Below are 22112 nucleotides of genomic sequence, written 5' to 3'. Positions count from 1 at the left end.
TATTGAGGTTTAAGAAGCTTAGGTAATTTGGCAATGCAAAAGTAGCGAGTCAATGTAAATCACAATAAACCCTAGGGGGTAAGAAATGAAAATGTATGCTTTGAACCATTGAATACACAACCTCCCTCATACGGAAGGCAAGGAAGATCTATTTGAAAAGATAAATAGTACAAGTTAGGAGAAAAATTACTTTTCTTTTTGAACAACTTTTTCTACTGTTAAGCAACATTTGTGAAATTATTAAATTTAAAATTATTAAAAGCTTCTTCAGCAACTGAGTTTTTTCTAGTTCTGATGAAGAAAAGTGACAGCCTAATCACTAAGAGTACAGAAATAGACCACACTTTGAAAACCAGAAATTAGAAAAGTTAAAGCCAAGGGTTTTTCAACATCAGGGTAGTCATCTCCACCCCTAATTTAAACACATCATCTTTTTGATTTGTTTTGTTTTTATTTTTGGTTTATGGTTTTGTTTCCTTACTGACGGCTTCAATAGAGGAGCCTCGACGCGAAGAGGAGAGCGAGAGAAGGGACAGGAAGGCAGGAAGGAAGGAAGATACGGAACTGAAGGATAGGGAAGGAAGGAGACGTCCGTCTTCCTTAGGGGAGGGGGAGTTCGTGCTGGCTTCGTTTCTTGCTGGGATTGTGAGGGGCTTTCTTTTCTGTGTTTTGTTCTTTCTGTTGCTTTTCTTGTCTTTCTTTCTTTCTTTCTTTCTTTCTTTCTTTCTTTCTTTCTTTCTTTCTTTTTATTTTAAAACATATCAACTTTAAACTACGAGAAATTTAAGAACTAGCTAAGAAAATTCTCAAGACTGAGGAGAATCTCCCTGGAGAAAGCAAAGTGAGAACAACAGCTAGAGTTATTACAATTAATAACAGTTAATTGGTGTTCTGTCTGAGACTGAACCTAAGTGAGAATCTATGACAATAGGGAACTCAAATAGGTCAGGTAATAAGTAGGGTTGTGGAGATAATAAAAACATTCCCACTTAAGAATAAATGAGTTTGGACACAGAATCAGAGCAGATTGTTCAGTGTGGGTAACCATAGGTCAAAATCTGACCTGTACAGTTTTAACAATCTGAAGAGGCAAAATCCTGGGACAGAGACAAGTAGTGCAGATTTTTAGAAAGAAACTTAACGTACAAAATTCTTAGCCATGATCTAAAGCTGAAAATGAACTGTTTATTCAAATAAAGGCAACTCAGTTCTATCTAATCAACTCTCTCACAGTGAGTGATAATTTAAACTTAAAGAATCAGATCATACAAGATTATACAAGCACACACTGTGCTACTGATTCATTCATCCATGTATTCAGCAAATATTTGATACTATTTATGTGGCAATCACAGTGACATATGTCAGACTCGTGATAAATGAAAGGCAAATAAAACAAGTATGGTTTTTGCTGTAGTGAAAATTACATTACAGTTAAAGAGTTAGGCAGTAAACAAATAATTAAAAAATATGCTTTTAATTACAATTTTAATTAGTTATAAAGGAAAGGTACCAAGTATCATGAGAACGAATTGTAGAAGGAACTCTCCTGGTTCGTAAAGTAAAAGACATTGACTGAAAGATGAGTCAGTCAAGCAAATATTAAGAGAAAATAATCATTCCTACTAGAGGGAGAATAACATCTTAAATTTAGGAAGAAACAAGGAGATAGCAAGGGTGACTAACTAGGAGGCGAAAGGAGAACCCACTACAGCTGGAAGATTAGTCGAGGCCAACAAGACATTAAATACTGTGATGAAGACTGTGAATGCTATCTTAATTGCGGTGAGAGAACATTTTTATGCCAGTAAATAATATGATGACATCTGCATTTTCAAAAGATCACATTTCGATGATCTTATATGTTATTTGATATGGATTAACTGGCAGCAAAGTAGCTATGGGGAGCTCACCTATAAGACTATTTCAATAGTCTAAACAAGAGATGATAATAGCTTGAACTTGGCCATTGACAATGAAAAAAGAAAAAAGATCGATTCAGTATATAATTGTGAGAAAGAAAAGAGGGTTAAAGCCATAGGCTTTTAGGCATGACAGGATAGTGTAAGGTGGTATCATTTATCAGAAATGGAATGACTGTAGAAGACAGTAGATTAGGGGACAATATTGAGAATTCAGGTATCTCAAAGTGGGATATAACCAAGTGGAAATACATAGTTGATATGTCTGGACTTCAGAAAAGATACTTTGCTTAGAGATAAAGTTTGAGTTAATCAGCGTATACATGATTTTTCAAGTGTTACAGTTTCTGGCACGAGCAGATGAGTGGGTGGTGGCATAATTTCCTAGAATAGAGTAGAAAAGGGAAAAATAAATTTATAGAGAGGAAGTTGACTTCATTTGTGAACTGCTTGATTTTGAGATGCTTGTGAGATACACAAGTATAAATATGAAGTATAAAAGTGGGCCTGAGTTCAGAAATTAAATTTTGGTTGGAGATGTAAGTTTGAATTTATTATATATTATCTTTAAAATTATGTGAGTGAATGAGATTAAATTTATATCACTTAATTATTAATAATGACTGTGTTTAACAACTATCTTGCAAAGTCCCTGAAAATTAAATAGTCTCTAATGAGCTGGTATGAGATGGTTCCAACAGATCACTGTTTCTAAGATTTTAAAGACAAAAGTCTTTAAATTCCCAGCACCAAGTTAGATTTTCAGCCATAGCTCACATCAATGAACATTTGTTAAAAAAAAAAAAAAAGTGTCAAATCAATGTCAGTTAGATTAGAAGAAAGACAGGTATTCATTGCATTCACTCCTGTATGCCCCAAGTCAGTTTCTCTTTCTCCTCAATTCCATAAACTTGTTTTACTTTGTATCATTTATTAAGATTATTTTTCAAGCATAATTATTACTGGTTCATATACTAGCCAAGAGTTTTGCATGTGACGCTTTTGCACCAAGAAGGCAGTCTAGATAATATGTTATCCTTATAAATTAGGGCTTTTAATCTCTACTTTAATTAACTTATTTATTTTAAATTTAAATTCTTGTAGATTTCAGTAATATATCATATTGTTCAGTAAGAGCCACATACTCATTACCTACAACTAAAATATTAGTTCTATTTTCAAGATACTTTTTTGAGTGACTTTTTCATTTTATAGGACAAATGTCTGTGATGAAATCTCTTCCAGGAAATTACAGTTGCTAGTTGAAAGATAAAACTCCTTATGAAGAAGCATAGTTGATTGCCGTATGTAATAATGCCAGAAAAACACTTTACAAAAGAACTTACGGGTACATTAATATCCTGCTATGGGACCTAGTTTTTTGGCATAAGAATAAAATGTGCTCCAAAGTATTCATATCATAAAGAATTTATACAAAATTGCCTTATTAAATGAAAGCATAACAATTACATTTTACATCTTTAAACTATGGTTAAAAATGGTTTTTAATACAATACAAAACTTTTATCCAAACTAATTTTTGAAATGGTTTTGTAACTGGAGAATTCTACAGCACTACATACTGGTTGGTTTTTAAATGGTTGCATGAACAATCAGGTGATATTTATGTTGGATGTTAGCAGTCAGGACAGTGGCTATATTTGAGAGTAGTGGAGGATAGAAGGACATAGGGCCTCTGACTGTAGTAACGTATTGTTTATTGAGCTGAGTGTGAGTGACATAGCTGTGTTAGTTTGTAAAAATTCAACAAGTTGTGTAGTTATATATTCACTAGTGTTAAATATAGTATATTTCCATACAAGTTCGAAAATATTTTATACATATGCCCATTCACGTATATGCATGCGATTTCACATATATGCAATATGCACACAATATATACTTGTGCACTATCATCATGATATGGTTATTTAAAAAATATATCTATTTCAAAGTTTTTACTTTAACTTTTTAGTGATAATGAGGCTAAAACTTGTATAAAATCCATTAAACAAATCTGTTTTTGTAATGTGTTAATCAAATATTTTAGTGAATGTATCATCTATTTATTTATTTATTCATTCATGAATTTATACAATAAACCATTTTTCTCAAAAAACCTTAAAGGAGTTAAGTATGGGTTAAGTTATTCTTTTCAAAAGCTCAAAAATCCTAAAAGACCTAGGAGTGTACAGACTTTTGTTTAATAAAAACATTGAGATTAATGAGGTGGATCTAATTGTCTTGAGACTAGAAATATATTTAGACCAAACTGCTTTGCAAATACTTAAATTTGTTACTAGATAAGCAAGATGTAATTTTTAAACATCTTCCCTAATGTGTATTTAGAAAGAAAGATTGACATGTACCCAGAGCTGTTTTGGTAATTATTATGAGTTAGAACTAGTTGCCGATATCTCTGACTTGAAGTTAAATATGCCTTCTTCGAAAGCATTTATTCACTTAAAAAAAAAAAACTGCCTTTCTTAAAATAACTAAAGGCAAATACAATTAAATAGGGATTATTTTAATTATTTGGGAGTTGTTATACTCTCACAGGCTTAAGACTTTAAATTATATTTTTCAATTATACCTGGAATCATAGAAGTATTCTTGGCAACTTTATTTTACATGGAGATTAAACTACAATGGAGTCATTTTTATGAAACCTGAAAAATCATTTGCGTATACTGATATCTGTAAGCTAACTGAAATATTTTTTAAGTTAGGTTTTTTAATGGAACTAGGAATAATTTACTGTTCTCAAACTTTCGAGACATAGTAGAATACCTATTCCCTATAGCCATTTTCTTCTTTTCATTTAACTGAATTTCTTTTTTAACGACTGATGAGATGTTTTAAATGGAGTCGGATGTTACTTAGAATTTTTTTTCTGGTCTCTTCCTGGAAAGGGAAGTAGAAATTGAAGAAAAGCAAATCCACCTATAAAACCCTGTGAGTTCTTTTATATATTTTTTATTTTCTTAACTTTTAAAATATATTATGAATATTTAAAATATTTAGATAGTATAAGAAAGCAAAAAGAGAAGTGTGCCTACAACTAGCTTAATACATAAAAATATATATAAATAAAGTCATCTATGTACTCTTCCCAATCATACCCTCCTTCCTGTCCCCAGAAGTAACCACAATCCTGAATTTGGTGTTTTTATACATTTCAGATTTTATTTTCATTTATCTATGTTTATCTCTAGATAATATAATATTATCCTACAATTTTTCTTGTTTTAAAATTTTATATAAATGAAATGATGATACATGGGTTCTGTACTTTATTTTATTCATTTCTTAGTGATTTTTTAAAAAATAATTGTTAATGCATAGTATAGTGTAATAAACATAGGCTTTTGTCATTTGAAACTTAAATTCTCTTATTCTTTATATTCATGTACCCTTGAGGAAGTTACTCAAACTATTTCAGCCTATTTTCTTGTCAAACGGGCTAACATCTTTTTATAAATTAGTTTATCACAATGATATAATGTACATTTGGAAATATATATAAAATACTATATGTTTGAAACAATAATTTTTTTCTTTTCCATATTGTAATCTATTTTTCCTCTAATTTTTAAAACTAGTAATGATTACCAGATATACTTTTAATATAAAACTGATATTTGTTTGTCTTCTGAGACATAAAAAAGCAGAGATGAAGAGAAAACATTCCATTCTGTGAGGTGGGTCAGCAGCTAGCTTGTCACGAAAGGAGTCTGAAATGAGAACCCTGAAAATCTGGATATGAGTTTGGGCTCACCTGTTCATTGCTCATATGACTTGGACAAATTGAGCAAGGATTCTCATTGATAAATGGGAATAAATACTACTTACCTTACAAGGACTTTGTGATGATCAAATGAAATCTGTTAATTAAAGTACTAAGCATGTTCCAGCCACATAGTACATGTTCAATACATGTTAGCAAGTTTCCCTTTTGCAATCAATGTATTAATGTCAAGATGTTAAGTTTTACCCAAGTCATAACCATAAAAGACTTTCATAATTCTTTCTAATCTCCTAATCCTACATAGTCTTCCTGATTTGATGTTTAAATATCTCTAGAATAATTTTCTTATCTCTATATGCCTATATCTGCCTTGTTTAGGCCCTAATCACTTCTGCTGGTCTACAGTGGAATTCTACTAAATATGTTCGTTGCCTCTGATTACTACATCTATCTTCTCACTACAAAATCCAGTCATATTACTCTCTTGGCGAAAGCTTTAAATATCTCTTTCTCTGCAGAATAGCTTCAAACTCTTAGCATTAAAAGTGTTCTATATAATAAGGATTTTAACAGTTATTTTTTAAAAAGGAGCCCTGTATAAATCAGATTTTATGTAATTTTGCCTTATCACCTGACAGAATGTCTATTATATTCAAAATCCTCATAACGTAGCTACTTCAGTTTCTTAAGCATGTTGTGAGTTGTCTTGCCACCCTACAAATGCACATGTTGTTCCCTTGACCCAAAATGACTTTCTCTTCAAGCCTTTTCTTCTAAGACTAGGCTTTGTGAGAAAATTAATGTTTCTCTCTTGTATTAAGTGACATGACTATATTGCAATATTTGAATTTCTTAATAATTCTATGATGTTGATAAAATCCCCATCTTAAAGATGATGAAGTTGAGGCAGGATTTAAACTCTTATCTGGCTGACTACATAAACTGCATTTTCAACTATTGCATTCTAAGTTATTTAATTCTCACAAACAGCTGAAGAAGTAGATGTTTAACTTGATTTCTGTGCAATAAAACTGATGCTTATGGAGTATGAGTGGCACGTCCAAGGTCATATAAATGCAGCAAATCATAAATTTATTCTCAAATTGTCAAACATTAAAGTGCATGTTAACTCCATTATATCATTCAGCTTCTTTAAATATCAGCTCCTTCCAGGATTTATTTTTTAATATTCCTTGGGCATTTGGTAATGCCGGTACTTTTTCTGCGGCTATGGCTCATATAACGGAATAAAAATAAGTAACGTTAACCTAGGAATTACTCAGCATAGACACAGTTCTGTGTGCTTTAGTGATTATCTCATTTATATAGTTAACATGTATCATAACAATTGCATTAATCACTCTATATTTATGTGTTTACCTGTTCTCCTTGCTAAAGAATGAATAACTTAGTATTAGCCTTTGACTTATTTGTTTTTCTAACATGTAGCACAATTCCTTTTATGTAGAAGGTACATAATGAATATTTTTAAATTAAATGGTGTGTTATGATTAGGGAGTGATTATGATATTGATAAGACAGGGTAAGAAAAGTAGAAAGAATAGCTCAAATCTTAGAGAACAAATGCAGTCTGCTTCCACATCCCTTGAGGTCAGGAATGTAGAAACTTTTGTAGGCTGAACAATTTTCCTCACTCTGTATGGCATTACATCTTCTTATAATGGATGTAAATTATGTATTTTTCCAAATGACAATAGTCAGGAAGACTAGTTATACATCTTAGTGGTTATCAAATATTTAGTAGATTAAATACACTTTGATGTATTCACAAAATTTGAATCATTTTATTGACCCTATTGTACATTACAGAGTTCACTCCATATTTTACATACATTATAAATTCAAAATATTGGGAAGCCTCTTGATCTGAAAAGAGATCAGATTTATCTAAAATAGCATCTGTGTTTTCCATCCACTTGAAAAGATGGGTTAAGTATGTTTCTCAGGCATAGCCGGATTTCTGGAAAGTAGAAATTGGTTCTACATTATGTCCTTGGGCTTTGTTGTATCTGAGAGTACAATTGACTACTTTTCCTCAGTTGCTTTCATTTCAGGGTTATTTTCTGCCCCCTTTCTGATTTTTTTCTTTTTTCTTTTTCTTTTTTTTTTGGCACTTACCATCTCCATAGCTTTTCTCAGGCTATATCTTTTTCTTCTTTGTTGACTTCTAACCTTGTTTTTTTTCTAGGTTGAAGAGGTATTTGTGTGTTTCTCATATCCCACCCCCACCACCACTTTTAAAATAATTGGATCTGAAAATTCACCAAGTGGATGCGAAGTTGCTATCTTCATTTTTGACTTGGGTCTTGGATATTTGTGTGTGAGGAAAGATACTTTCCTCTCACTGCAGGAGAGATGGACTAAGCCAGAGCTCTTCCTGTGTATCTGGTTGTGCTCCCTTGAATCTTATCATTTCAGGAGTTTAAATTTCAAATGCTTACATTTGTAATTATTTTAGGTTATGTCAGCAATTTAGATATTCTAAATGATTGTACTCTATATTTTTATATCTAATAACATAAATACCAAAGTTTTCAATTTTCTACTATTTTTTAAATGAGAGGTTATCTTCATACAAAATTGCTTCTGTGAATGATTAAATTGATAAAACTTGGCAAGGTATTAATCCTTAGCTATAACTTCTGTAATTTTTTAAATGTTTGAGGTTTTTCAACCTTCTGTTTAAAGAATAAAGAATATTACTGAGATAAATATTATAAAATAAGGTCTACTATATAGTTTACTTGAATTTTATTATGTTAGAAGCAATTTACATATATGTACATATATGTATATTTACAAATAGAATTTGCCTGTGGCAGAACAAAATATTATGGGATATAGAATATGGACTATACATGATTATTGGATGGTTATGGTCTCATACTGTCATTCAGAATATTTTAGGAAATAATCTTAATCAGTTAGATGTCATCATATTCTCTATAGCTTAACAAGGATTATGCTTTTATACATTTGGAAGGAGGAGATATCTCCCTAAACATCTCTGAACTCCCTCTTCGTTGCCATCAGCACCCTTACTATGCTTGCAGGCTGATATCAATTGTTATTGGTTTACTGACTGAAGATCACTCAAAGGGTGAATTGCTCCCTGCAGTATAATTTTTAGATGGGAAACATTGGTTATATTTTGACAGTTATTCTCTACTCTAGCCTAAGCCATGAACTTGAAGGTTTCACTCTGAAGTATACTCGTATGCTTGCATGTTGTACCCGTGTGTATATAAAAATGCTTGCATGTTGTACCCGTGTGTATATAAAAATAAATGCTTTAAGAAGACATGGCATAGGCTTCTAAATTATCTTAATATCATATTCAGTTCTCTTTTGATAGAAAACTAAAGCTAAATTAATTTTTACATTGAAAATACTTGGGAAATAGAAAAAAATTCTTGCATATATATGCATTTGCTATTTTGTATGGCTCTCCCACTACAGTAATTTTACAAATACTATTATGACATTTTAAAATACTACCTGTGTTTTTCCTTGATGAATATTAGCATAATGAAATGCACATTTTCTTTTAAAACCTGCTTTTTTGAGGCAGCGAAAAAAAAACTTATAGAAACCATGGTGTGTCCTTACAAGCTTAAATTCTACGAGAGTTCTCAGAACTACTAACACAGAGTCGAGGTGCTTACAGTCCAAAATAATTAACAATGATGAACTCACACACCTGCTATAATGATTTTTAAGAAAAGAAAACTCTCCTCTATATTTTTGAAACAAAAAATTAATTATTTTTAAATTAAAGTTTTCTAAGAAAGGTTATGCAAATGAGCCTAGGTAAAACTCTATGATTTATAGCCATACATCACTTTTTTTTCCTAGTAATTTTCTGTTTATACTTCTTAATTTTCCAGAAATAGTAGGAAAATTTAACACTGTAGATCTCACTTATAACATAAAATAGGCTAAACCTGCAGAAAGTATGCCTTTGAATAAAACAGATGCTATAGCATTTTTGCAGAAGAGGTCCGTTTAAACATTCTACAGTATGCAAATGTCATCTCGTCTATGTGAGTGTTTTACCCGAGTGGATGCTGCAGGGTTAGAGGCTTCTGCTTGTGATTTTAGTTGTAATTTTATTTGTGGAAATAAACCAATCACGGAGCTCCAATTGTCTTAGCGATGAGGTGATCAATAGCCCATTACTGGATAGAACAGTGACTACAGGAAGTGCATTGAAGATTTTAATGCATGAATTATGCATGCAGTGCTCATTCTTTAGTCTCCAAACAGAATGACAGGGTTTGTGAAGTCGCCTCAGATAGTTTCTTGCATTAAGTGACTGCAGTGAAATGCTTAATATTTTCAAGCATAGAAGCAGCATTGACTAAGTACTGCCAAATTTGGAAAATGTAAATCCCCCATCTCCTAGCACAAAATGCTTTATTTGAAAGTATTGCTATGTAGAGAGCCAGCTTTACTGTCATCTAACCTGCTCTCCTCAGAAGGTTGGCTGAAGGATGGGAGCGGCTGTGCCTGCCTCTGAGGTCACAGCTTGAAGTCTTTTTAACTTGCTTTCTGCTGCAGGAGAGAGGCGTATTGTGGTATAACTGTCGCTGCATTTATTCAGATGGACAATTTGTAATAAATATTACACCCAGAACGACAGATAACTCAGCATATGAGGTAAGTCTGAGCTTTTTCTCTAGATTAGATAATTGTAAATAGGAACGAGCTGAGTTAGGATAACGGTGATGCAGTATTAGTAAGGTTGACTCAGATCTCAGTATTGCAATGCAGAGTCAGGGTTTTCAATTGTTAGGTTAATTGAAAGCTGCTATTTTATATTTTTGAAAGTATTGTGCCAGGAGATATTTTATTTTGCATGCAAAAGCTTTTCAAGTATGTACCAGAGCTCAAGTGTGTGTGTCTTGGATAGATAGAAGCCTGCAAACTGGGGAGGGGAAGCACTGAGAGTGAGCTGAATCAATAAAAAATTATCTCCTTGTGGAGAAGTTTTAGCTGTGGTATTCCTTTGGCTCAGATTATTTCCTTACTGCCAACGTTTTCAAATTATGGTAAAAGATGTTGGTAGACACCAAAAATGCTCAATCCTCCTAGAAGTAGAGGTAAGTGCTGAGATACTCAAACTCAAATATTGTGCTGCATACCAATTGAACAGATGGAATTAAAATAATTTGGAATCGCATGTCCTTGAAGGAAGACCTTGTTGGCAGAAACAAAACAGTTTGACATCTACCTGTAGTGTTTTGTATTTTCCCTGGTCTAGATTCTTTACTTCTAAAAGAATGGATAGATGGCATATTTTGAAATTTACCAAAAAGTAAGTTTTATTTCTTTATTAATGTTTTAAAAATTGGGCTTATACAATTATAGAGCCCATTATATAAAAGCCAAATAAAATTTATAAAAACAGCAAAACTGAAATATATTGCTTTACACTATTATATTTGCCAATTTTTGTTAATTAGAGCTACTTAAACATCATGGCAAATAATTAATAAATATGCAAATGTGGAGTATAATATAAATTTCTAAACATCTCTTTGGGTGGTAAATAGTATGAAGAAACAGTCAATAAGAAACTATAGATATAGTAAAATTCTTTCAGGATATTTTTCAACAGTGTATTCACATTATTAGTATATGTGTATATATACATGCACATAGGGAATATATGTACACATATATATACACACATTATAATATATAATATATAATTTATAAAAAATACAAAATATCACATGTATGTATATCTACTTCCTCAAGTATATTAATTATGCTGTTTTAAAAACATGTTTACTAAATAGTCTATCAAGACCCAGTAGTAGATAAGACCAAGTATGCTTTGTAAAACAGGTATCATTTATTTAAAAAAAAAAAAAAGAGAGAGAGAGAGGAAAATATATAGAGGAATGATAATAAGAGGACAGGAAAACTACTTTTCAAGCATTTCAAGTATTTCACAGTGCATTTCAATTCTGCTTTGGTGTTACTCTATTACTTGGGTTTCTTGTCAACTGCCTGGTGATGTAGTGGTGCAGAACTCTGAGCTTCCTACAAGGTGTTTAAATCTTCCAAGCTGATTTAGTTAAGTGCAGGCGGAAACTCACACACGTGGAGTGTTTCCTTAGGGAGGGGATGAAAGGAAGGAGGAGTAAGTGCCTACACATCTTAGAGGTCTCCTGATGCTGAGTCATATTCATTTCTGCTCAAAGGCCTCCTGGCTGAGGTGGCTCATTAAGAGCTAGTAAAATCAAATCTAAAGGAAAATGAAAAAGAATAGAGGGGGCAGAAACTTGAAGATATTTATCACCTAATGACACATACTAAATTCTGAGTAATGAGTGTAATGGCAGTGCTACTTGTTGGATCTAGCTGAGGTGACAGTAGGAGGAGAAAAGTCCCCATGCTGGGTGACAAGATCATAGCAGCAAAATTGATGAACTAACATGGGCAGATTGTATAAACAAAGGGGTCCATGTAGCACTGCACTTGTACTTATCTAAATCTCTCTGTCATTGTTTTTGTCTAAACTGAAGCCATTAATCTCATTGAAAATGCTTGATGGTCAGATAAAGACTATTTCTTGGAATGTGTGAGGAAAATCTGAAATGAGATGTGCTCTGTTCCCAGTTCCCAAAGTAGTTATAATTAATTTTTATAGGTTACCACTTGGGAGAAACTGATAAGAAATTGATGAGAATATTTGAATATCAACCACAATGAGTTTAGATAGTGGTTATTATGGCAAAGTGTAATCATTTTAGATGCAGTTAGAAAGGAGATTAAAGGTATAAAAAAAAAGATATAAAAACAGAAAGAAGGGATATGGAATGAGAACTATTGTAGTAAAGCATTAAATATGACATTTGAAAGAAAAATGTACTTAAATTCATAGTTGACAAATGTTATTAATGCCTCTTAAAATCAGTTTATAAGAATTTTGAAATGTTATGATTCAGTAATATGGTTTTGTAATTTACTTTAAAAATAAATCTTAAAGGTGACAAAGTGGGAAATAAGTTGAGAAGAATATTTTAAAATTGTAAGCAGTCAATTTTCTTATAGAGAATAAGCACATACTAATAAGAGATGTTACAATAAACCTACATAGAAAACTATATTTTTATATGTTCTATATTCAATGTGAATAATAAACTAGGATTGTGGGAAAATTATGAATCATTTGTAGAAGATTAGGAGAGCGAAAATATTTGAAGAGAAGTAATATACCCATTTCCAAACTTAAAACACATATACAAATTGATTAAATCTGAGCTTATACTTATATGACAAGGAAATCTCTCGTAGAATTCTTTAGTAAAGAGCCTTGATGAGTTATAAGTTTTGTAATATTTACAGAAAACTTCAAGTATGAGTTTATAACAAAGAGTGATACCAAGAGATTTCATCTTCTTTTCTCTCCCCTTGGAGAAAATGATAAAATTAGTTCCTCAAATTTTTCCCCTAAGAAATTAGTTTATGAACAATTTTCTTTTCATATATGTTCTTAGGAGTTGACTCTAAGGGATGTGTCACTTTACTATAGCTTAACGCATATTTCACCAATGTATTTCCTCTGATTATAAATATACATTTCACCCCATTTTTCATTGTTTTTTTAATCAGTTTTCTCTCACAAGACAACTCAGTGTAATGAAGAAGTATTTATTTATTAAGAATCTTCTTGTATACTTTTGCTAGTTACTCTGTCTCTATAGAGTCAAAAAAGAGGAATGGCTGTGCTTTCAATAGAACAGATAATTCAAATACAGGAAAAAATATTATAGTGTAGTGTTAGCCAAAACATTTGGTAAAAAGTTTTAGTGTCATAGGAAAAGTGAGGAGTTATACTCAAAGTTTTAAATGAAACCCAGGAGAAGAATATGCATAAGGGTATGGGAGCAAAAATTAGTAACATATATTTTTATGTCAGGACTGAAATAGAGGGATTGGATAGATATTAAGAATAAACAAGGTTGGAACATATTATTAAGACTTTAAGTATCAGAATAACATGTTTATACTTGGTTTTACAGTTATTGGTCACTCACAAACATTATTTAATCTCCCTGGAGGCATTTAATTCTATAAGAATTTTCTGACCCCTGAATCATGAATTCTCAACATTTCTTTTTAATTGTTGTTATTCCTAAATTAAATATTGTATTAACTATGTCTTTTATATTTTGTACTCCAATGTAGAGAGGGAGAGCCCCTACGAGGATTAACTAATTACCAGATTTAATAAACAACTCTCCCTTGAGTGCACTTTTCAAATGCAAACCTACCAATCAGAGCCCACACCTTCTACCATTTTCTTTATCTGGGTTCTTATGCTCTGGGCCACTCTCTTCCTCCCCTAGGGACCCCAGAGACAAGTGCCAGAGAACTGGAGACAGTCCCTATGCCCCAGAACTCTCTGAAATTACTCAAACTAGTCAATCCTAAATCCACTTTGCCTCTTTGCTGCAAAAAGCACAATAAAAGCTCTTGCCCACAGTTCCCCTCTTTCCTGGCCTCTTGACCAAGCCCCCACATTTTCTGTGTAACCTCACCCCTGCCCCCAACCCTCATGGGATGACCTGTTCCCTTCTCTTAAAGGCTACAAGTACTACCAAGCTTTTCAATGATGACCATCTCCAGATCTACTGGTTTTACCATTACTAAATAATAATAAAACCTATGTTAAGATAAAAAAAAGAATCTCATTATCTTCTCTAACACCAATTAACATCAATAGACATATTTCAGCATTTAAAATAAGTCAACTCTTTTTTTCTTAAATTATTACCCTTTAAATTTTATATTATTTTGATTTTAAGGGTAATTCTAAGTATATTTCCTATAAACATAAGCACTACTTTTTTTCTCAATTGTGGTTGATAGAGGAGGGTATATTCTCTAGAAATAAGAATGAACAATTAGAAGTTTTTAGTCTTATGACAAGCTACATAGGTCTAAAGTTTTAAATGTTTTCCTGAGACTAATTTATATAGTATGTCATATCTGCTACATGAAAACAATCATCTACCTTGTCAAGCAACTAAATCAATGTCAAGGAAAAATGCTTCCTTATAGTACTTAAATATCAATTCCAAAACTGTAATTACCAATTGCTACTGTTGTTTACATAATATCCTTGATATCCAGTAGGCAACTAGAACATGCATTTTAAGCCTAAAAAAAAAAAAAAATGAATTGAACTGTCTTGAGAATGCGGTGTCCAAGAAAAGGTTGCTGCTAATCAGTGAATGCAAAACTTTAGAACAATGAACCAAACACAGTTGACTAGAAGACTAACAAGAATTGGGCCACAGAAAAGTAGTGCTCTAAAGACTATACACCAAAAGACGTTAGCAATATCCATAAGTGGTACCCTCTAGTACTTCAAAACACCATCACTGGAAGAAGTTGACAAGCATAAATGACTTTAAAACATTAAACGCATGTTTAAACTATATGGCTTTTAACTTCCCCTTCTAACTCCAAGGTTATATGATATTTAAGTTATTATAATCATGACAACCTTTTAAAAGATAAACGTTTATAAAGAAATTCAAATGGAAAATTGGAGATGATTTAGATTGGGTACAAGTTAGAAAAAATACTAATCATGCTAGCAGATGGAAGGGCAGCAAGGTAGGTGGCTGGGAGGGAATTTGGAGGCGGAGCTGTGCCAGAAAGAACGTAGGAATTTAAACAGATGGAAGATGATATATTAGTTGGCAAGAAGAGAAGCAGGGTGACAAACAGGAGAATCTATTGAGGAACTGAGTAAGTAGACAGCCAAGAAATGAATTAGATGAACCAGTAATAAACCAAATAGGTCAGTATGAGGGTATCCAAGTTTATGAACAATTAGGTCGGAATAATAGAAAACAACTATAATATTTTCCTCTACTTTAACCTGGGAAAATGACTTTTATTAAAATTTTTAAAAGTACTTTGAAACTAGGATGAACAGTTTTCCTAAAGAGGGAAAATTTTAGTAGAAAATTCAGATATACTTATATTAAGGAAATTTACTCTGTAAAATGACTTTAAGTATAAAATTTATTTTTATTTCCTGGTTGTATGTTTTTTATAATTTGAGTTCTGATCCTGGTTTGGTTATTTTATGAGTATTTGACTGGAAAATAATAGTAAGAAGTAATAAAAGTATAGAATAAGAACTTTAACCCCTTCTAACAGAGAACTTGTCAGACAATAGAAAATCTAAGCATAATCTTATCTTTAGAAAAAATTTTTTATGTTGTCTTTGTCTATTAAAAGTGTAGTAACAATGTCTCAATAAACATTAAGAAGATGATTATAAGTCATCTGGTTTCTCTTCTGTCTATAGACTTATTTACCTTTAAACCACTATAGTCATCAAAAATTATTCAAGCTTACAAACACATAGTAGTAGTGTTACGTAATGTGTTAGGCACATTTTAAATGATAGTTATCATTATAAACTGATGTAAAAGTGCCATGCACAATATTACAGGAGGGGATCAGCTTAATATGCTAACCTGATTGACTTTAGATAGATATATGGGTTCTAAGTGGAAGAGACACTTCTATTTGCCACATATATAAATTTACAATTAACATCACTTTCCTCTTGTTTTCCCGTGTAATCTATAAGTTTCTTTTTCTGATACTCTCAACTGTATTTCTCAGCCCAATCTATTGCTATCTATTTTACAACAATGCCCTTATGCTATCACATCTGAAACCTTCATGTTTTTAGCTAATATGATCATTTCTAAAACATCTCCCTTCCAATTAATTCCCCACACAGACAAGGACCATTTATCAAAGGTTGTCTGGGCTATATGACTATTCTTTTCAAGTGATGCTTTTTGTTGCCACTATAATCCATCAAATTAAACTTTCGAGCACAAGGCTAGTAGCAGTTTCTTCCCAAATTCTAAATGTCTATTTTACATATACATTTGCTGGAAAAATTCTCTTGAGCTGAGGAACCATATTTGGAAAATCCTACATGTGTGCCAGCTACTACACCAGACTTTGGGGATATGAGGATGAATGCAACATAAACCTTTCCATCAGAGTTTGTATTCTAGTGGAACGAGCAGATTTGTATATACCAGACACTGTGGTGCTGTTTAATACATGATATGATGTTATGTCCATTTGTAATATATATGTGCATCACCCTCTGTGACTGGGAACATACTAATTTATTATTCAGCAAATGTTTATGAAACCCTTTCTATGTGCAATGGCTATGCAAAGGGAAGTATACTCTGTGCTGCTAGTGACAGAACAGTTAATTGAAGAAGAAGAGCAAAAATAAAGTTCACTGGATAAAGATATCGTTCGTAAAGGTGTTAACCAGGTACAATAAGTGCACATAAATTAGGCTCTAGCCAAATTTAGGGGAGGGCATCAAGGATAGTTTTCAAGATGAGTCAAAGGATACATAGGACAGTTTTAAAATATTTATATACTGCTTAAATACATTGTCTTATTTAATCCTCGTTTGAAGACTATGAGATCCACACTTTAAAGATGGGAACACTTATCAGGAGGTTACACTATTATTAAAATTCTAGGGTCAGAATTAGGAGATTATTTCTATATCATCACAATTTTGCTAAATTTTCTTGACACTTTGCAGGAAACTTCAAATGTTGATGCATGTATATTTTCAGTAACATTTTCGACTTTTATATTTATAGGTTTTTTCATCTTTATTTTAACGAAAATGGACATAATGAAGCCAAGACATAGTTGCAGATAAGTTTTGATGAGATATTTTTAATTAGAAGAAAGTCAAGTCAAATACAATTTTTGGAAAAAACATCTATAAACATAAGTTAAAAAAAAGGTCACTTTGCTCAAGTATGGATAATTTGACTGATAGATAAGGAAAATACATAAACTTTACAAGATAGCCAATACATTTACCCATCTTAAATACTACTGAGTAGATAGACGAATAATAGGTTTTCAATAAATTAATATTAATTAGTTATTATTGGTTTCTTTGAAATATGAATTAGTGATAAGAATATGTTTTTAAATTCTTTCCCCTAGTGAGATGTTTTAAGATTCCCCTCCCCCTTTTTTTCTTCTTAACTCCTTCAGGAGAGAAAGTGATACTAACCAGGAAAGTCTCCTGTATATGACTGAAGAATAGAAAGGACATCACATTTGCTTTGTTCCTCATTTAATTCCCAGTATCTGATTCAGTACCATGAATATAGTAGATGTTCAATAAATATGGGTTGAATGAATGACCACATAAATTAAAGTTATCAAATTTTATTACTTCTAAGACATTATGGTTTGTTACCATCAAATAAATAGACTTCGAGGAGAACATTCATCATGTTAAATCTATATATCAAATGTAACATGAATTCTGTACTAGTAGAATTTCTTTTTCAATGGCAAAAATCTATCTCAAACTACCATAAGCAAGAGAGAGGCTTTATTATAAAGACATAATATCAAGTGACTGAAAGCTGTACAAGCAAATGTTGGGAAGATCGTGGATGAGTTGTATCTGAATCTAAAGTACACCTATAACTCGAGATTTGAATGTCATGTCAACACAGCCAGCTTTTTGAGTGTGGGTTTCAATCTCAATGAAGACCAACTATGCCTTGGGAATGTGCCTGGCCACCAAGACTTACATATCTTTTACCTCAAAACAACCTTTCTCCCACTACCTAAACAGTGTGTACATTTCGTGATAGTTTTTACAAGTATTATGTTGAAAATGGCAAGTTCAAGTGGTTGGTGGTTGGAAGAGCATACAGTTTTTGTTGACATATTAATTAAAAAATCGCTAAATGTAAAAACATTTAGTGATTTAAAAATTGAACAGATATTCTACCCAGCAAAAGTACTGTGGGTATTTTAATAATAATAATAATAATAATAATAATAATAATAATTATATATATCATATAGAATTTTAGTTATGTGCATAGAAAGAATAAAAAATTAAAATATTTTAAAGTATTTTAAATAACATTCAACATATTTTTAGACTTCATCAGAGCAATTATTGTTCTACTTATGTTCAAATCAGGCATGTTGCCCAATATGTTGTAAACAGCTGATAAATATTTGTCATCAATCTATTGATAATAAGGTCTTCCTTACTCATAATTAATTCATTATAGTTATAGTGAAATGACTACAATAGATCAATAGGAATGTTAAGAAAGTATTTTTAAAATCCAGTGAATATATTTCATATTGTGACTTACTCATCCCTAAAGGACAAATTGTATAAAACAAAGTGCTAGAAATAAATGAGCATATATCTAGGCCAAAAAGAATGAGTTTTGTTTTTGGAGTTTGTGTCATATTGTTAAAGATGGCTTGAAAACAGTACATTGTTTCTTTGGAAGTTACTGAAGATGTCAAATACATGAGAAATTAGGAAGAGGAGTAAAATTAAGTAGAAATAATAAAGATATTGAGAGAGGTGGTTATTTGTGCCAGAATACTATGTAGAAGAAGGGTGCATGGCCAAATATTTATTTGTATAGTTATATTTGGATGAGACCTTTGCAAGAGAGAATGAATGCCAAATGTTGTTGGTTTTTTAATAAATTACATATTTAAACCATTTTTATAGGAAAAAAATCTTTGGCACGGTAATTGTTTTGAGGTTATTAAATGCAAGAAAAATCTCAAAGGTGGTTATTTTATTTCTATGTTCTTTACTCCAGTAAGATGTACCCTCCCTTTCCTATGGAAATATTAATGCCTTTTGGTGAAGACCTTTCTTTCATTTACACTAAGCTTAAATAAATGCTTCATGCAATAATGAAGAAAATGTTTTTGGTAATCCAGAGGGAGATTATTTAGAATTTGTTTTTCAAGTCCCTCATCAATGTGAAAACTGAGTTTCTGATAATTGTGATTGATTATCTAAGGACTTACTTAAATACCTACCTTCATATAGAAAAATAAGTTACAAAGCATAAGTGGTTAAAAATTCAATAATAATATAAAAATTGCAAGTAATTTTTTCCTCACTGTAGAATTCTTGATTAAAATTGAATGTTCCTCATGTAAATAACTTATTAGTTTATGGGGAAATGTTTTTAATGAATTGCTTTTGCTTCTCAAAATTATCTATTTTGAGAAACATTCTTAAGAAAAGGAAGGAAACATCAATGAAGGCAAATCATTTCTCTGTGATTCAAAGCACGTTGAATTCTGAGATGTTAACCACAGAAGTATATGTTGGAAGAAATCATTCATGAGCATCGATTAGGAAATGGGCATGTGAAGAGACATACTCAGCATCAATATAAACTTAATTCTTCTTTAAAATAGCTAGTCATGAGTCAATAAATGTGCTGAAAATAAATGCGTTAGTTTTATGATTAAAAACAGAAATTTTAGTGGCTTATAATTTAGGAAGAAACAAAAGTAACTGTGTTAAAGTTGGCGATTCTATGACTCTCCATTTCTCATATAGAAGACTTATCAAGATTAAACTGGCCCAGCAACGTGTAGCTATGCAATAGATATTAAACGCAGAAAAACTGTGAAGATCCTATTGCCTAGCAATTGGAGAACATAGAATGAAGAACACAAATTTAATCTAATTACTTGTAGATATCATGTGTTTCATAACATGTTTTGTCGACAGAATAAAGCATTATTTAAAATAAGAAATGGGTACTCCAAAATATTCATTTACTTTGCGCTAGGCAGTGTGATTAGTGTTTTGTATATTTATTTAAATGCCATCTCAGAATTAGCAATAAATATTTTAAAATGTGTAATAAAAACTCAATATTTGAATTTTCTTTAGGAAATAATTTTTGTCATGTATGTGTCATGTATGCAATTAGTCAACTAAAATAATTTCATATTTAGTCTTTATAGAGCATTACATAATTGGATATCAGACAAATTACAAAGAAATATAGCCTCCTATTTATTTATTATTTTGTGAAGAATGGGATAATTAAGTTTGGGCTGTAAAGAAACACAGTACAAATACATGAATAGAATGGAAATTAAATATTTCACATAGGCAGTAAAAGATTATACACAGATTGAGTTAATTGAGGAAAATGAATGTTGTGATGACTTTTGAACCTGATCTAAAACAAATTCAGGAAGCCAATCTATGGAAAATATTCAATTTATTGGTTATAGACTAAATTGCTTTAGCAATAGCACTGCAGTGGAAGTTAAAAAAAAAAAAAGATAAACTCATATAGACAATGGATTAAAACAAAAAAGGACAGAGCAAATATACCAGTAAAAAATGGTGACAGAGACTAGGGGTGAGGGTGTTTGAGAACTCAAATTTTTCCATGAAGTCTTCTGCATTCTTAAGTATTCATTTCCTTTATTCCTATGCATTACCACCCATAAAGCATTATTTTAATTTTTAATATCTGTAGCAAAGTAATTTAAAGCAGACAAGCTGTTTTAAACATCCATTTGTATGAGAGAAAAAAATTGAATTTACTAATGAATACTCCTTTCAATTTGTGTCACTTTCAAACTCTGTGTGGACCATTTATGCCAATTAGACATGTAAACGGAAAATTATTTGAATTTTACTATTTGCCAAGGTTCTTAGGGAAAAGTTTAAAAACAGTGAATTTATAAAGTAGATAGCAATTAGAATTATATTAATAGTTTTGGCATGGGCAGATTCCTAAATAGTGAGTAGTAGAGTTACAGCATTAAGAAGTGAGTTGTTTCTCTAGAGCCGCTAAACTCTGCATGTATGTTGCTATAGGAAAAGTAAACTTTATATACAGGTAGAATAGATTCTCGGGGCTGCAATTCTACATGAGACTTAGTATAAGAATTTGTAAATGAAAATGCATCAGATATTCTTTTACCATTTTAAATTATTTTTTCTCCAATGATATTTTTGTAAGTCAAAATTTCTTAGTTTTCAATTAAGAAAAAAATTAATTTTATTAAAAATTGTTCTTACTTAGATATGAGCTATACGATTGATTGCCTTTCTTTTATTTATTTATGTTTTCCCTTTTGCACTTACAACTAGAAAGCTTATAGCTGAATTTTATGTTCAAGTAATAGGTTATACTCTAGACTGGTTACTTAATTCCTTTCATACTGGGATTTCATTCTTTTATAACTATGTTAAAAACTTTGACTATGTAAGTAGGCACAAATTCCTCTGGAAGTTTTAATGTATACATAATGAACAAATAAATACATGAATAATTTGTGAATTAGCATTTAGACCCTCACCTACTTTGATGCAGTCAAGAAATGCAAATGTTATATTGGAATCTATGATACACACTAATCTGACCCCATCCTGTTTTCTCTAAAAGAGGTACAGATGTAATAAACTGAAGAAAGTATATTTCAAAGGGGATTTTCCCATTAAATTATTTTTTAAGGCCTTTCAGGGATGTGTGTCATATATCTGGCAGCTGGAA

At 31.4% G+C, this 22112-nt stretch overlaps 1 protein-coding gene across 3 annotated transcripts in view; it reads left to right on the top strand.

The window, feature by feature from the left end:
- Window positions 1-22112, top strand: part of CNTN1 (contactin 1) — a 272015-nt gene that overhangs the window by 84086 nt on the left and 165817 nt on the right. For 2 of the 3 annotated variants that reach the window (XM_016151684.2, XM_036236741.1), the window contains exon 3: window positions 10252-10350. The exons of the other annotated variant lie outside the window; for it this stretch is intronic. The gene's annotated coding sequence lies outside the window, so the exon portion shown is untranslated. The remainder of the gene's footprint in view (window positions 1-10251; window positions 10351-22112) is intronic. 3 annotated transcript variants of the gene reach the window in all.

The sequence above is a fragment of the Rousettus aegyptiacus genome, unplaced genomic scaffold, assembly GCF_014176215.1.
Source record: "Rousettus aegyptiacus isolate mRouAeg1 unplaced genomic scaffold, mRouAeg1.p scaffold_m13_p_2, whole genome shotgun sequence".
Lineage (NCBI taxonomy): Eukaryota > Metazoa > Chordata > Mammalia > Chiroptera > Pteropodidae > Rousettus > Rousettus aegyptiacus.
Note: the sequence above shows the minus strand (reverse complement) of the source record. Positions and strands in the feature narration are given on the sequence as shown.